Source organism: Phoenix dactylifera, chromosome 6, assembly GCF_051530095.1.
Source record: "Phoenix dactylifera cultivar Ajwa chromosome 6, Ajwa_hap1_PhDact_Kaust_v1.1, whole genome shotgun sequence".
NCBI classification, from domain to species: Eukaryota; Viridiplantae; Streptophyta; class Magnoliopsida; order Arecales; family Arecaceae; genus Phoenix; species Phoenix dactylifera.
Window position 1 is genome coordinate 7,705,200 of NC_143195.1, and position 18,368 is coordinate 7,723,567.

The 18,368-nt window shown below is 38.3% G+C and overlaps 1 long non-coding RNA gene and 1 pseudogene across 1 annotated transcript; one reads left to right on the forward strand and one right to left on the reverse strand.

The window, feature by feature from the left end:
• Positions 1–7,533: 7,533 nt before the first annotated feature.
• On the reverse strand, positions 7,534–7,631 carry LOC149753271 (small nucleolar RNA R71; annotated as a pseudogene).
• A 7,417-nt stretch (positions 7,632–15,048) lies between these two features.
• LOC149753272 (uncharacterized) lies at positions 15,049–18,151 on the forward strand. The gene is made up of 2 exons (XR_016395705.1): positions 15,049–16,070; positions 16,493–18,151. It is a non-coding gene; the product is annotated as an uncharacterized LOC149753272 (long non-coding RNA).
• The last annotated feature ends 217 nt before the right edge of the window (positions 18,152–18,368 follow it).

Genomic DNA, 18,368 nt, shown 5'->3' on the forward strand with positions numbered 1-18,368 from the left:
CTTCATCAGCCAAAAGTTCATACATAAGAAATCTAGTAGGTATTTGACTGAAGAATGTAGAATGAATTGGTAATTCTAGATACCTCTCTCATAAATTAATTGAGCAAAGTCAATAACTTAAATCTTATTATGGCATGATTAAGATCTTTAATTGTTAATTTTTGATATCATGTCTATATATATATATTGATTGACTTATACTTTTAGAAATTGTTTCATGGTTTGCCCAAACTAAAATATATCTTTGCCTATGTCATAACCATGAAATACACAAGTTTATGCTTAAAATTTTGATTTAAAATAACTTGTGAGAAATTATGAATCCATGAGCTTAATGACAATGTTGTTTGCATGATATACATCTATATGATACATAAGATTATTTCTTTATTCTGTTCTTTCATGTAAATTACTTGAGAATAACAAAAAGAGAGAGAGATAAAGAAAAGAAAATGGATATTATTCAAGAGAAGGCAAGTACTCCAATCTTAAGCAAAAGCAAAAACAAGCATAATATATTCGGCACATTTGTGATACTTGTGTGAGCATTCTTTTGAAAGGGATAAAATTCGTAATTAATTATACTTAAATAGAGAGAGTTTCAAGTGAACATTTTAACCTTTTTATATTGCTCATCATAGGGATGGTGCCAATGGAGAGGCTAGTGGTAGTACCCGGCACTATTTGACCCAACTATTCGGTGTAGGGCATATTAGGGACGGCACAAGAGGGAGGCTAGTGGTAGTACCTCGTGCCCCTTCCAACTCCACCGGATAGGGAGCAAATAGAGTATAGAGCACAAGAAAGTAAAAATGAATGACAAAGTAAATGAAAGTATAAGAAGAATCAAGTCAAGCTTTAATCACTTGGAAACACACCTTAAGAATAAAATCAGTGCAAGATTATATTTAAATAAGGAGAGTTTATTTGAAAAGAATTGATTTTGGTCCTTGACATGCTTATTCTTAATATTTCAATGTATGACTTAACACATAATCTATTTTGCATATGGCATGATGTCTTGAATTATGGGTTCTCAATATTTTGTAATGCTCCATGCTTGGATAAGTTGATTGGAATATGTCTTAACTTTGCTCACAAGTTTTTGCTTCACCCTTGCCTCAAACTAACTTGTGTTCCAATGCTTGAATGTTTGAAATACTACATAAAGTTTTTAAGTAATATTAAGAAGAAATTTCAGTTTTATCATTCACGATTATCTTTGGAAGTTAAATAGATTTACAAAAAGAAGAAGAGAAGGATACTTCTATTTAGGCAAAATGAATTGATCTTGATCTATCTTTCTGCTTGCCTAACTTTGATACATAATGTCCTAATACTTATTAAAATATCCTCCATTGTGTATCGAAACTCAATATTAAATATAAAGATTCTGAAAGTGCTCTAATGTTATTGAAATATGTGTTTTCAATCTTAGTGATTTAAGATGAGCTTCAATGTGAAAGATACATATCTCAAATCATGATTTAAAAGCCTCTATTGAAAATCTTTATAAAATTCAGAATCTGATTTTGTATAAAAGCTTAAACTCAATATGATTCCTAGATAAAAACTACAGTTTAAGAAAAATAGAATAATTCTGATGCCTTGATTGTTTGTCCCGATATGCATCTGAAACATATCATTTCTTATCCTTACAGTGTACCAATATTGGTCCAAATGATGTGTCTTTCGATGATCTTGATTGCAAACAAAAATTTCTAAATATATAATTTTATTTTGATATTAAAAAGGGATTTATTGTGTTTCATGTATACATTGCTGAAAAACTATGATTAAGTAATTGAGTTCTATAAATCTATATACCTCAATGATCATCTATATGTTTTTCTCTCCTACATTCTTCAAGACTTCCATCAGAATATATATAGAGTGAATGATCTTAAAGCTAGAAATATTTTAGCTCACTCAAATGATTCTAAAAGAAAGAAAATGTAAATGCTTTTGAAAGAAACTAAGCTTAAAATGAATCATTTTCTATTTAATATTTCTATACATTTTCTCTAAGATTAAGAGAAAGCATAACTTGTTCTTGAAGGATTAGAAAGAGTAATTGCCACAAATTTTGAATAATACTAGATTACTCTACATTCTCGATATCATAGAATTTCAGTCTTATTCACATTTATCATTAAAATCTGAAATTCAACAATAGAAAAGAATGATTAAAGAAGAATGCATCTTTTGAGGGGGAGCTTTAGATATTCAGTATCTTTTTATGGATTGATTTTAATGAATCTCCTTATATTGCAAGACTTGCTTTAATTATATAATGAGTTTATACCTTGAGATGAGTTCTATAAAGGTTGTCTTATCTCAAACATTGAGTCTTATGAAAATAAGCTGAAACTTAATCGCATAAATCTATAACTAAAGGAGAGAGAAAGCATACTAAATGAAAAGTGATCCTAATGCTCTCCAAAATGTATCATCTGAAATTTAAATATACAAATCTTTATGATACACCTTGAGGCTTGTTATTTGGTTAATATATCTTATGCATAAATCATGAACCAAATTGCAATTCAAACAGTTGATCTTAAGAGCCTCTAACTTAATGAAAAAGGGAGAGAATTATGTGTTGAATTTTCTTGAGTATCTCTTAGAAAACCTATTTTTGAAATTTACTGATGAGGTCTCATTGGCTTGTTCTTTAGAATTTCAATTTTTGTGCCAATTCATTATTATATGTACCAAAATTTTTTTTAAGGATTAAAGTTTTTATAAGAACCTTCAAAGCTTTGAATTTTATGTATGCTCTAAGATATATCATAAATTGCATGAATTCATGTTTTTGGCATTTATGCCACAATATTTTTACACCATAAAAGAACTTTGCAATCATACTTAATATACTGCACTTATACTCTGAAAATTAATTAAATTGCTCTCATGTTGATAAAATACTTAATATATTGGGCAAAAGATCTTAAATGAACAAGCTTTCATACTTATTATTGAAGAGAGGTTAGATTTCCATTCGTACTTTTTTTGAATATCATTCGTGGTACTTCTTGAATTAACTTAAGAAAGATTCCATCTACACTTGAGTTGAAAACTATCCTTGGAGTCACATTCGATGTGTTCTGCTCTGAAATTATCTTAATTGGCTCTGATCTATGCTCATTAATCTTATTCTAATATTATTGCCTTGAGTTATATGATTCATATCCCTGCAATAATTTGACATGCAAATCAGAGTACAATAAGAAAAAGAAATATTTGAGTAGTCTTATCTTTGTGCTTAATGTTTCACTATCTTTTTGATGTTGTCAAAAAGGGGGAGAAATATCTAAATATATGTTCACAATGCTTTATGTTTTGAATTGAATACAAACCAGCTTAAATTTAGATATGTTGATTATGTTAAGCTGATTAAATCTAAAGCATTATCATGAAGTATGTTTTAAATATATATGTTTTCTACTTCATGCAACTTAGCTATGCATTACTTCTAGAACACAATATATTTTATATTGCATATACTCCAAGTTTTGTCATCATCAAAAAGGGGGAGACTGATGACCCAAAGATTGATTTAAAGATTGATTTTGATGATCACAAAACCTTGAAGTATAAATACTAATGTTTGTGTTGCAAGGAGAAAGATATTTATTTTGCAAGGAACATAGCAAGTTGGAAGAACACAAGAAGAACTCCAAAGTTCTCAAGAAAAGTTGGAAGAAAGTTACACTTCATTGGCCCAAGTTTCAAATTCAAAGGACTCAAGTTGGAAGAGCAAATTCAAAGAAAAATTCAAAAGAATAGTCCTCGAGTCGACTCCTGGATAGTACGAGTCGACTCCAGGGAGTAACAAGGCAGAAACATAGAGAAGATATTTTGGACCCTGAGAGCCGAGTCGACTCCCGAATAACTCGAGTCGACTCCGATGGTTGGCAGGTCGACTCCTAAGGAAGTAAGAGTCGACTCCCAGAGAAATACAAGGCAAAAAGTCAGAGAGCCAATTTCAGACACTGAGAGCCAGTCGACTCCCGCGAAGTCCGAGTCGACTCCGAAGCAGCGCAACCCCAAAGACAGAAGACGGTATTTTCGTCTTTGAGAGGCGAGTCGACTCCAAGACAGTTCGAGTCGACTCCAAGGCAGCGCGACCCCAAAATACAGAGGATCAGTTTTCGGGCTCTGAGAGCCGAGTCGACTCCAAGAGAATCCGAGTCGACTCGATGAAGAAAATCAGAAAATATATCCTCTGGATTCCTGAGAATGAGCCGACCCCCAAGTGCCCGAATCGTCTCCAGCTATTGGCGAGTCGACTCCAGTTTGGTCCGGGTCGACTCTAGGACAAGGCATGCACATTAATTCAAATTTGGAACAGTGGCCGAGTCGTCTCCAGAAAAGCACGAGCCGACTCCTGCAACAGGCGAGTCGACTCCAGATCGCGCGAGTCGACTCCGATCCCAACGGAAACTTTGTCAGGAGTTGCAGACTGTGCACAACGGCTCTATTTTTGTCTCTAACGGCTAGATTTCTATTTCCACGACATCTAAAGCTATAAAATCAAGAGGAGAGCTAGGATAGAGAGAATGGAAGTGGGAGAAAACATTTAGGAAAGAGATCTCAAAGAAAAATCTCCCAAAAGCACAAAAGGGCCATTCAAAGCAAATAGAGAGAAGAAGAGCATCCGAGTGAATTCCAAAGCTTTCTCTTCAACTGTGTGCTGCCTCGGTGATCCTCTACTTCGTGCAAAATCAGAAGAGGGTCAAGTGAAGAAGAAGCCGAGTTCCTCCATCTATAAATTAGTTTGAGGGCTTCTTCTCTTTACTTTACTTATTTATATTTGCTATATCTGCTTAAGTGAGAAGCTTGTATTTGCTTTTAAACCTTTGTTTTAATATCTTGTAACATGATTCAATCAAGGGATTGAATCAAGGGGTTAAGGTTTGTTGGTGAGCCAAAGGAAAAACCAACGGTGTAAGGTTGTGGTTGGTGAGCCTTTGGAAAAACCAACTGGGTTGATTGTGAACCCGGAAAACAATCGTTGTAAGGTTGTGGTTGGTGAGCCTGTGGGAAAACCAACTGAGTTTGATTGTGAACCCGAAAAAATAATCGGTTGGTTCTAGTCAGTGAGCCTGTGAAAACCGACCGAGTTCGTTGTTATCTCGCAAAACAACAAGTTGGGTTGTGAGCTTGTAAAACAACCGACTGTAATCTGTAGGATTATAGTGAAATTCCCAAGAGGTCTTGGGGAGTAGATGTAGGTGCTGGGGTGCACCGAACCACTATATGTTTGTTGTGTTTGTAATGCTTCTTGTCATTGTCTAAGTTACTCACTTACTTACTTAGATAAATTGCTTGCTTAACTCTTATCCGCGCATCCTTTAGTTGCAAGCATAATCAATCAAGTCACAATCTATACATCAAACTGTTGCTAAGTTTAAATTTCACTGTGCATCTATACAACTTAGCATAATTAACTCTAAAAGATTAGAAGTAGTTGAAAAGTTTTTAAAAGACCCAATTCACCCCCCCCCTCTTGGGTTGTATCTACTGGGCAACAACCATAGAGTTTATTTCTTGGAAGCAATATCATCAAGGGGGATTCCAGATCCCTGCCATCTTTATTACATAGAACTTTGTTTATTGATATAGTATTCTCTGCTTTTAATTTCTGAAAATCAAAACATCATCTTAATCCCCAATTTTTTTGAATTAATTAATCCAAAATTACATCTAAAAATTATGCTAATAATCCATAGAACGTTCCCTGAGGATTCGACCTCGGACTCCCGAGATTTTACTACTTGTATGATTCTCCTATACTTGGGAGATTAGTTTCGCGAAAATATTTTTGCGAGCGCATCAAGTTTTTGGCACCGTTGCCGGGAAACGGCTGATTTATTAGTATAATTTTATATTTAATTAGTACTTTAGTAGTTAGTCTTTTTCTTTCGAAAAAAAAAAATTCTTTACGGCTGTTTTTTTAATTCCCTGCACAGTCTGCATCAAACTCTGATATCAAAGTAATTAACCGTCTGATTGAACTAAACTTTGGTCGTCAGGTGTAGGACCTATGTTTCTTTCATCTGAACGGTCTGATTGACATTCTGAAACTTTTAAGACCATTAGATTAATACGAAACCTTGCTACTTTCTGTTTTTAATTTTCTGCATTTAATTGTTTTAGAATCAGAATTTTATTGTTATCATATCTCATTAACCCTTGTTGCTAATTGAAAATTTAAGAAAAAAAAACTTTAAGAAAAGATCAAGGGTGATTATTCAAAAAAAAAAAAGAAAGAGGAAAAACCTAAAATTGCAAATTTCAAATTTCAGAATTCAAATTTCAAACTTTAACTCATAAAATTTAAAAAAAAATAAATAATTTGCTTGATCACCTATTCAATGAAATTTAATGTGATGTCATAAAACATTAAAAAAAAAATCTCTTTATTGTTGCATATAGTATAAGGCATCAGCATAAAATACTCTAAGGGCTGAACCCATTTAAAAAGATAAGGTCGGGATTTCATCACTCGTCCTTAGCCCAAAAATCACCCCATTGCATAAATATCCTAAGCTTAACTAAAATCAACTAGACGTTGGCCCCTAAGGACATTCGAGCTCAATAGGACGAAGACCACCGAAAGTTGCACCAATTTCGCTCTGTGGCTTAGTTGATGTCTAGGCAAGCTTTGTCCCTATAAGGGAGACAGTTCATCTGTTCGAGGCAAGTGGGTTTTAAGTGAGACCTTTGCGAACGCATCGTGACCCCTCCACTTATCTGGGAGCTTACCTGGTCAACTCGGTTTATTAGACCGGATTGGAGGCTTAGGTGCCCTCTTCAAACCAGTTAGGAGCTGTCTAGAAATTTAAGAAAAACATTAGAAATTGAGGTGTAATGTTTAGTTGCATGTTTGATTGTGTAGATTTTTGTTTTAGGGTGTAGTTTTAGGATATCTTTAGTTGGTACTTATATTTATATTTATTTTAAAAAATATATATAAAAAATTTAATTAAATTTTGTATGCTAGGTTGGAATAGGGACGACACCGGTCGATTAAGTCGTACAACTTTAGATCATCCCTTAGGACACATCCTTGAAATTCCTTCGCAGTATCTCACACCTTGTGAGATGGCAAATTTTTCTGATGATGTAGGAAGTCACCATGGTGATGAAGGTAGACCCCCAGTTATGACACTTCGACAATACTTACATCCCACTAGGACTAGTCAACCTTCATGCATGATTATTCCTGAAAATGTAGGACACTTTGAAATCAAACCAGGAGTAATTCAATTGCTGCCAAAGTATCATGGAATGGAATCCGAGAACCCTTATCTTCACCTTAAGGATTTTGAGGAAATTAGCATCACATTTAGAGTGCCAAATGTATCGGAAGATGTCCTTAAATTGACCTTATTTCCTTTTTTCTTAAAGGATAAAGCCAAAACGTGGCTGAACTCCTTGAGACCTAGATCGCTAGGAACATGGCATGATATGCAAAGAGAATTCTTGAAAAAATTCTTTTCCGCACAAAGGACTAACTTTTTGAAAAGGCACATTAGCAATTTTCAACAAAAAGACCATGAAACATTTTATGAATGCTGGGAGAGATTTAAAGATTTGCTTCTCTCTTGTCCTCATCATGGGTTTGAAACATGGAGAACCATTAGTTTCTTTTACGAAGGGTTGTCTCCACAGTTAAAACAATTTATAGAGACTATGTGCAATGGTCTATTTTTGGAAAAGCAACCCGATGAGGCATGGGACTATTTAGATTCTCTCGCAGAGACTGCACAATTATGGGATACAGGGGATAGAGTGAATAAACCTTTATCTAAGCTTACTAGCATTGGACACGGGGCCTTTACAATCTTAGTACTCAGGATGATATTCAGGCTAAAATGGCAGCCCTCACTAGGAAGGTAGAGGAAATTGAACTTAGAAGGATTGAACCCGTCAAGACCGTAGAACATAATAGCGAGTGTTGTAGGATTTGCGAGATGCCTGGCCATCTCATCACTGATTGCCCCACAATACACGCATTCAAGGAAGTCTTGCACGATCAGGCCAATGTTATGAATACCTATCAAAAATCTTTCAATAATCCTTTTTCGGGTACTTACAACCCTGGATGGAAGAACCATCCAAATTTTAGGTGGAGGAATGACCAATCTCAACAAGTATATAACCCAACTCCTCCACCTCCGCAACCTCATTATGCACACGCACCCCCTCAAAAATCTAGTCTCAAAGAAACTTTGCTATGTTTCATGCAAGGTCCAGCTAAAATCAATGATGAATTAAGAAATCAACTGACAACGCTGACCACTGCTTTAAGTGCTCAAGAGAAAGGTAAGCTACCAGCTCAACCACAACCTAACCCTCAAGTCTACGGTGGTAGCAATGCATCATCTTCAACTTCGCATAAAGAACAAGCAAAGAGTATAATAACTTTGCGAAGTGGAAAGATTATTGACCGACCAGTCTCAAAACAAACACAAGTCATACCTGATTCTGACCCTCCCAAGACAAAAGAAAAGGATAATGAAGAAACTGAAGCACCAACATCTACTGAAGAAATTGAATGTCCTTTTTCTGCACCATTTCCACAAAGATTAAAGCCCTTGCAAAAGCTTGAACCAAACTCTGAAATTCTTGAGCTTTTTAAGCAAGTAAAAATCAATGTACCTCTTCTTGATGCAATCAAACAAGTGCCTTCCTATGCAAAATTTTTAAAAGATTTGTGCACTGTCAAGCGTCGTTTAAATGTCAAGAAGAAGGCATTTCTGGCTGAAAATGTGAGTGCAATTTTACAGCATAACATTCTTCCTAAATATAAGGATCCAGGTTGCCCAACTATCTCGTGCATCATTGGCAATTTTAGGATTGAGCGAGCATTGCTAGATTTAGGAGTGAGTGTGAACTTGTTGCCATATACAGTATATGAGCAACTCGGTTTGGGTGAGTTGAAGCCAACAACTGTGACCTTACAATTAGCAGACAGGTCAGTGAAGGTCCCTAGAGGGATTATCGAAGATGTGTTAGTCCAAGTAGACAAGTTCTATTTTCCTGTTGACTTTATCGTACTGGACACACATCCGGCTTCCAATTCACCATCTCAGATTCCGGTCATCTTAGGACGTCAATTCCTTGCAACTTCTAATGCATTGATCAATTGTAGGAATGGTGTCATGAAGCTTTCTTTTGGCAATATGACCTTGGAACTGAACGTCTTTAGTATAGACAAACAACCCAGTGATCATGAAGAAAGTAAGGAAGTTGAATGGGTTGAAACCATTGCGGAAGAATATCTGTTAAAAGAAACATTTACTGAATCGGCCGACAATGGTTTGATAGATTGGTGTTCTGAAGGTACTGCTGATGATGTGGTCCCAACTGGTTTAGATAATTTGGATGTTATGATGGTCAATGGGTGGAGACCGAGAATAGAGGAATTTGAACAGTTGCCACCTCGAGAAACAAAGATAGTACCATCCCATGAACAAACACCTAAGCTCGAGTTGAAACCTTTACCGAAGGAACTCAAGTATGCCTTTCTTGGACCCGAGGACACTTTTCCTATAATCATCTCATCTGACCTTGATCATGCCCAAGAAAGAAAATTACTCGGTGTTCTAAAGAATCATAAGGGAGCTTTAGGGTGGTCTATTGCCGACTTGAAGGGGATTAGCTCTTCAATTTGCACGCACCGGATATATTTGGAGGACAATGCCAAAACCACAAGGCAAATGCAACGCAGGTTGAATTCTACGATGAGAGATATGGTTAAGGCAGAAGTCCTCAAGTTGCTTGACGTGGGTATTATTTACCCAATTTCCGACAGCAAGTGGGTAAGTCCTACTCAAGTCGTTCCTAAGAAGTCGGGTCTGACGGTAGTCAAAAATGAACAGGATGAGTTAGTTCCAACTCGCGTTCCGACGAGTTGGCGCATGTGTGTTGACTACCGAAAATTGAATTTGGTCACTAGGAAAGATCACTTTCCCCTACCCTTCCTAGACCAAGTTTTGGAAAGAGTTGTAGGACACAAATTCTAATATTTTCTCGATGGCTATTTGTTGCCCAAGGTGACAAGCCAAGAGGGGGGGGGGGGGTGAATTGATTTCTTTCGATTTTAACTAACTTACTTAAGTCAATTGTATGATTAGTAAGCTAAAACAAATCACAATACAAACAACACAAAATATAGTGGTTCGGTGCTCTCCTTAGCACCTACGTCCACTCCCCAAGCGACCCCTTGGGAATTCACTATAATCTCGCGGATTACAGTTGGATTGTTTTCCGAGCTCACAATCCAAAAACCTTTATATTTTGGTTTTCCGGGTTCACCAAAAACCTATGTTGGTTTTACGGGCTCACCAACGAACCTTTGTTGGTTTTGCGGGCTCACCAACGAACCTTTGTTGGTTTTGCGGGCTCACCAACGAACCTTTACAATTGGTTTTCCAGGTTCACCAATCAACCTATTCCGTTAGTTTTGCGGGCTAACCAACCAACCTTTACAAGTAGTTTAATAAACTAAGAAAGAAGATTTAAACTCCTAGATGAGCAAATGAAACAATATAAACTACAAAGAAGAGTTTAGAAAGTATTTATCGCTTGTAGTGACTTCTCTCTTCTTTGTCAAGGATGCTTCACTCTTCAAGGGAGGATGGAGCTCTAGATGACTCTTTGAATCTGCTCAACCCCTTTCTTTGATTCTTGAATGAAGCACTTGGATGAAGAAGATTAGGGCACTTTCTCTTTCTTGTGTACTCTTTGATATTCTTTGGAAAGGATGTTCTATCTGATGAATAGTGCCACTTTAAATAGCTTCCTACATCAATTGGACAAGCCCCAATGGTTAGAATTCAAAAACTAGCCGTTACTGACTTTTGGAAGGACAAAAAGTACATCTGCAGAACTAGCCGTTATGCTTCATCCCGTGTTTGAGTCGGCTCAACCTGTCCTTGGGTCGATCCAACTTTTGCTTGGGTCGACTCAAACATTCCTTGGGTCGACCCTCTCAGAAACACAGAAACTTTATAATTCAGCCTTCCTTCACTTGGGTCTACCCAACCTTTCTTTGGGTCGACTCAAAGTTCACTTGGGTCGACTCAACTTCTTCTTGGGTCGACCCTAACAGGGTTTCCAGAGAACCTTTTCTGTCTTCATTTCTGTCTTGCCTTTGGGTCGACCCTCTCAGGGTTTGGGTCGACTCAAGCTTGGGTCGACTCAACTACTGTTTGGGTCGACCCTCTCAGTAAATCCAGAGAACCATTTTTCTATCTTGTTTTGAGGATCTTGATCCTTGGGTCGACTCATGCTTTCCTTGGGTCGACCCAACTCACTGTTCATCTTTGCCATTTTTGCAGAAGTGTGCCAAATATTTTCTTGATGTGCCGGGGTCGACCCAATCATCCTTTGGGTCGACTCAATCCACACTTTGCTGCATCTCAAGGTTAGATTCATTCAAATGAACAATGAAATGTATCTATATCAGTTTATTCAAAATGTACTGAGAGTAATAAACTTATTAATGAAGTATCGATTTAACTTATAACATACTCTAGATAATTGCTTGTTAATCATCAAAATAACACTATCATCCTCAATCTCCCCCTTTTTGATGATTACAAAATAAAGAGTATGAGCCAATTGATACTTATCTTAAATTCAATTTGTGAAAGGGTTTAACTTGCTGAATTTCAGCTTTTCATATATAGGAGTGAAGTCTCCCCCTATTTCATTTAAATGTTGCCAATTTGACTTTTTGTGTTACTCCCCCTTTCATTTATAATTCATTAAAGATGAAACTCCAAAAATTTGAGATAAAACATGAGTTTCAGGTTATGTATCGAGGTGTGAAAGGTGCGTGCCAAATTCTGAAATTATGTGTGCCAAATTCTGAAATTTGATATAAATTTTTGAGTTGAACATTTTCTTTGTTGCAAATTGCTCCCCCTTAGATGTATATGCTTTCTTACATGATTTTCAATTTGTTTTACAAGTTATTTCTTTTTCTTTACTTCTCCTTTCTTAACTTTTCCTCTTGTTATTCTTTCTTTTACTTCTCCCCTTTTTGTTACTTTATTTACTCTAAAGATATCTTTACTTCTCCCCTATTACTCTTTCTTTACTTCTCCCCCTTTTTGTTATCATCAAATAGGTACATGGAAAAAGATGCAATAAATAACAACCATTCAAACTTCATTGATCAAAATAGGAACATTTGAGTACATTCAAGTTCAAAAACAACAACAGGTACAATATTCCTTAATCAAGATTTAAAGATACATGATAAAAGCAAGATATATATGAGAACTAGATATCTAGCCTAGGCTCTAAACAGAAATGCTAAGATCAGCCTAGGGAGAATCTAATGGCTGGGATCTAGCCCTCATCCTTCTAGTGTACGTGGCGAGGGGAGGTCGAGCCTGGTGAGATTGTGTCTGGCGTGGAGCACGACGAGCTGGATGACTCTGTGCCGAAATCTCTGACTCAGCAGCCTGTGGCACAGATGGTCCATGGGTCTCTCTCTCTCTCCGGAGTGCTCCTATCTGCTGCCTCAGATCACTGATCTCAGCAGACATGACGTCCAATCGGGCGTCCAATCGGCTCGTCAGCCCGTCAGTAATAGTCCTCGCCTAAGCTGACATGAGCTCAGTCATCCTGCTCCAGAACTCATCCGTATCTCTCGGAGGAACGGATGACGATGGTCCAGCCTCTAAAGGTGCAGTAGGATGATCCATATCCTCCTCATCCTCAGCCTCTGGTGCATCTCCCTCTGGTGCCTCACCCTGAATGCCTGCTCCAGTGTGAAGCCACTGCCCGTTCACTTTTTCATATCCCATGCGTATAAGTGTTCGTGCAGTGTATGTGTCAGTATGATGCAGACTCTTGGATGCCTCCCCCTCAAGAGATATACCGTGCTGTCGAAAAATCAAAGTGAGTATCATACCATAAGGTAGTGATACCCTCGAGTTGCAGATCACCTTCCTCATCTGTCTCAGTATCATGGCCGGAAGATTTAGGGGACTCCCCTGAATCATACACTCCATCACTGCTAGATCTCGCTCTGTGATGAGATCGAATCTCCCAGTCTTTGGAAATAAAATCCTATTTATAATACTGAGCAGCAATCTCATTTCAGCAGAAAGAGAACTAGCTATTACCTTCTCGGAGAAGTCGAAGTTCTCATTTTCCATGATCAACTGTAGGGCTTTCATTTTATTTTCAGGCTTTTCCGGAGTGGCTCCTACGCAGGGTAGATGAAGTAGCTCACTCAAGCTCTCCTCGAAAACTCGAACTCGAACTCCTCGAACTTCCGAAACAAGCCCTCCCATACCAGTTTTAAGGAAGGCATAGAACTCTTGAACCAATCCGGGATAGATCAACACATCTAGGGAGCAAAGATACTCCCAACCTTGCCTTTGGATCCATTCCCTCAACCGAAACCCTTCTTGATCAAAGAACTCGGAATGGATCCTTCTCCCCGTTGTAACCGGTCTCCCCGCAAATCTTGCAAGTATAGCAGAGGGGGATGGAGGAGGAGGTGGCTCCGCACGTGCCTCACGTCGTGGAGACACGGTAGATGGCTCCGTAGGTTGCCTTTCCTCATGTTGGATCCGTGTGACTCTTCCGGATCTCTTGGCTACGGCTCTTTTGGGTCCCATTTCTCCAAGATCTTAAGATAATCTACTGTTTGGAGGAGTTTGGAGGAGTTTGGAGAGTGGGGATTAGAGTATTCAGAAGAGGACAAGGGCAAAAAGTGTTAGAAGTATGCCCTAGAACCAATTTGGCTGACGCATTATTTTATTCTGGGACATAAATTTGTACTTGACCTAATAATGAATTTATTAGAATGGGCATTCTTTTCATTCATGTTCTTATGTGTCCATGAATCGTCCAAGAAATTAATAAGATGATGACGCATATTCTCAAGAGTTGAGAATTTGAGGCATGTGTCATTGGTGATTAATTTCTGAATTGCTCCTGATCGATGGATCATCACGAGGACGGTGATCGATCCGCTGAGATTAGTGCACAGATCGCTTTCTTTGATGGACGAGTCTTGAGTCCACAGTGTGGCGACACTGGAGCAATTGTGCAAGTGCTTGTTAGAGAACAAGGGTACTGAGCGTGACCATAGCAAGTAGTCACTTGGATGTCTATCCACTCGTCAGTGACTTACTTGATGCTGAAGTTATATGACTGGTCCTTTGACCTGCGATGCCTCGGCTATTCACAGTGAGGTTGTTGTAGTTTGACGAGCACATAAACATGAGCCCTAGCCAATTGGGTTCTTGTGGTGCAGATTGGCTGCAGTAGGTTCATTGTAGGAGTAGGGGTGCATCTAGATGGAATCTATCGATCTTGATAGGTTAAGAGAGATCCTATGTGATTTATGAGACTGAGTTCGTAAATCCTCGGCCGGGGTAGTATGTACAGTGGAAAAGGAGTTTTCCATTCTCGAACTTAAGTCGAATAAATCTTGACATATGACAGACGATGGGGTTTGACGAGTTATCCATGACCTCTGTCCTGTAGGGATCCACGATAGAAGGACTGTATTATATACTAACTGCACCTAGAGGTTCATCATTCCATTCTGCTGGATAGCCACTACATGCTGCTAGGTGTCACTGGTGGATGGTGAGACTCACAGGGACTATCTTGATGATTGATGATCCCTGGTGAGTTGAGTTGGAATTGTTCCAACCCATTGAAAGGAGTTTTCAATGATATTGTGATAGAGATCGCAGTATATCTCACTACCAGACAGAATAGAACCTATGGGGTCACACACAATAGAGGTATTGACCGATCCGATGGTTGAGTTGTGATTTGGAATCACAATAGTTCATGATTATCAATTTGATTGATAATTAATTAACCCACTAAGAGTTAGTGAGTTGAAGAAGGAGTAATTGCAATTGGATTGCAATTCAATTGAATCAATTGGACTTAATTAATTGGGCTTGATCTTATTAAATAAGAGTCCTACTTGGAGTAGGACTCCAAGAGTCCTAATTAGATTAGAACTTCAAATTTAATTAAAGTCCTACTTGGAGTAGGATACCTAGAGTCCTAATTGGATTAGGACTAAAATTAAATAAATTCTAATTGGATTAGGATTCCTAAAGTCCTAATTATTTTTGATCTAATAAATTAAGATGACTCCTAATTGGATTAGGATTGAAGAATTTAATTGAGTCAAGATTCAATTGGGTCATAATTGGATTAGGACTCATATGGATAAGTCCTAATTGATTCATAAATTGATTGAGATCTAATTAGATTAGACCTCAATTGTGAGGGGATTAAAAAGGGGCTGAAAGTGGGGCCCACGCACCTCATGAGATGAGGCTTGGGCGTGGGACATGAGAGGATTAGAGGGAGGGGCGTACGCCCCTCCTCTTGCCAAAAGATAGACGTGAGCTCCTAATTTGTAGGAGCTCACGCCTAGGGTTCAAACAAAAAAAAAAAAGGGAGCATGTGGCCCCCTCTTCTCATAAAAAGAAAGAGGATACGGCAGCCCCCCTCTCCCATGATGGTTTTCAGCCGCACACAAACAAAAAAAAAAAAGGAAGAAAAGGGGAAACAAAAGGGGGGCCCAAATCATGGATTTTTCTTCCCGTGAGAGCTCCTCCCCTCTCTCTGGTTTTTGTGCCGTGAGAGTGCCTCCTCCCCTCTTGGTTTTTGTGCCATGGGCAAGCCTCCTTCCTCTTGGGGTTTTCAGCCATGAGCATCAAAGAAAAATAGGGTGGTGTATGGCTTTCTCTCTTCACCCTTCTTCCATCCACAAGAATAAAAGAAAAAGGAGGCAGCAAGATGGGATCTTCTTCCTCCCTTCCAAGTCCTTCTTCTTCCTCTTGAGATCTATCAAAGAGTTGATAAATCAAGAGAGGATTTCAGCCATCAAAACATATCTCTGCAAGGGAGCTAGCACCCCGGGGAGATTAGAGAGTTTGGATTGGTTCTCTGCCTCGTGTGGATACCCGTAGAGGCCGGACGCGTGTGCGGCTTCAAGTGAACCTTTCAACAAATACCACGATCATCAGATTGCGGTGAATATCTACCCGCACAAGGTGAAGATCTGATCTTCCTAATATTATGTAAAAGTATTTAATCCCAATCTATCTACGAACGACGGTTTTAAAATATGTTCATGCGATGAACGGAATCTCGCGCATGTATTCCGCTGCGCGCAGAATTTTTCTGAAATTTTCTGCGGCGTGCGAGGGATTCCAACAGTGGTATCAGAGCCATGGTTGCATAGATTAAGATTAGGATTAAATGATTAAGGCATAATAGATCTGAAAATTTAAAGATTATGCTTGCTGAATTTTTCTGCATGCAGAATTTTCAGCTTGCTGATTTTTCTGCATGCTGATTTTCTATGCGATTAGATTAATGATTCTATTGATTTGTTAATGAGATTAAAAATATTTAGAATCATATCTTGCATGATCAGCAACTCATAAGATGACATAATCTGTTAAATATTCAGATCTGTAAATTTTATTTAATGCATGAGATGCGTATGGTGATGATCATGGATGGACCCTTTACATGTGCTGAAATGTTCTGTGATGTTATGTGATGCATGTAAATCAGATTTTCAGATGCCTGCGTGCATCTTATATTGATGTATTAGAGACCTGCGTGTCTCATGAAAAAGGGTTGTAACTATTATTTAATTTTATTTATTTTTAAAGTTATCTGGGATGTAATCTGTGATGTGTTGCATGTCAATGGTTGATCGGTGCATGCCTCTACAAGCACGATTTGCGCGGATCGAGATCAAGGGTTGATTGGAGATGGATCAAGGAGTTGATCGCAATTGGACCAAGGGTGCTCAAGATCGAGTCAAGAGTTGAAGACGATCTAACCAATTGACGTGCATGTGCTTGTACTATGACCCCATCCTGGATCCATGATCATCACCAGTTTAATTTTTGTTATTATGCCTGGATGTTTATGTTTATGTTTATGCATAGCGGGTACATAATTATTTGCATGAGATGTAGATAATTAAATGAAAGAGACCTAAATTAAATCTCCTCGAAAATATTAAGTCTAGCGGTCTTCCACCGTAGTAGAGCTGCTAAGGTCTTTCCGGCGTTGATTTGTCTCGGCTGGATACAGTGGGCAAGTTGCATCGGGGGACTGGACCTCTCTATTAGGCATGAGATGTTGTAGGGGTAAAGATAGGGTTGGGCCCAATAACTGTTAGGTGAGGGACCCAATGACGGCTTTACTTCTGCGGTTATACGGTGGGTCCAACTTAACTAAGGAATGGGGCCAATAACTGTTAGGTGAGGTCTTCATTACTTAGAGACCTGATAGCGCTACAACTTGCTTGAGAAGCATTGTACAAGAGTTGTACACTCATCGTTTATTTGTCACCAATAACTGTTAGGTGAGGTGGTATGTAAATTGGTGGGACCGTAGCACCCCACTTGAAACCTAGAGTCGCAAGGTTTCCGTTTCTCTACTAGAGGAGTGTGAGAGATTCGAGAAAATAGTGGGAGGTATATTTGTTTTAAAAGGCCCTAAAATAAATAGAGATCAAGTACAAAATTCTAATTAGAATCTTTACTCTCTGAGGATTAGAAATTTAGCTTCTAGACTCTTAACTCATATCCTATAGAACAACCATTTGACCAAACCCAATTATAAAGACTGGCTCAGCAAATTTCAAAAATAGTTTTGAATTGTGAGAAATTAGGGTATGTGCTAGACCATGGAATCCCCGTGTTACCAATCCGTCCGATCACTGATCAGCGTAAGACGCATGCTAAGTGGACGAACAATGACAATAAAGTTAGGTGCTGCACAAAGGCATCCATGTCCAATGAATTTTAATGCCAGCATGAGAACATGAAGATTGCCAGGGACATATTATATCACTTACAAGAGTTGTATGGTGAACAGAGTCACGCAGCATGTTTTGAAGTGTCCAAGAGGCTCTTCAAGGCCAAGATGTGTGATGGGCAGTCTGTCCATGATCATGGTTTGACCATGATAAAGAACTTAGAGGAGCTTGAGAAGCTCGGCATGACCATGCACAAGGAATTGCAAACGGATTTGATCCCGCAATCCCTTCTAGCTTCATATGAACAGTTTATAGTAAATTACCATATGAACAAGATTGTATGCACCAAAATAGAATTGTTAAATAAAATTGGTAACTACCTTAGGGACCTTGAAGAGTTCAAGGGGCATCGTTCTCGCTGTCAAGTTGGTTTCTACTTCCAAGAGAGAGTCTACTTGGAAGAAGAAGAAACCTGTGAAAAGGCAGAAGACCGAGAAAAGGCCAAGTAAGGAAGTTCCAAGAAAAAGGCCAATTGCAAGAAAAAGTGTTTCCATTGCATCATAAGACG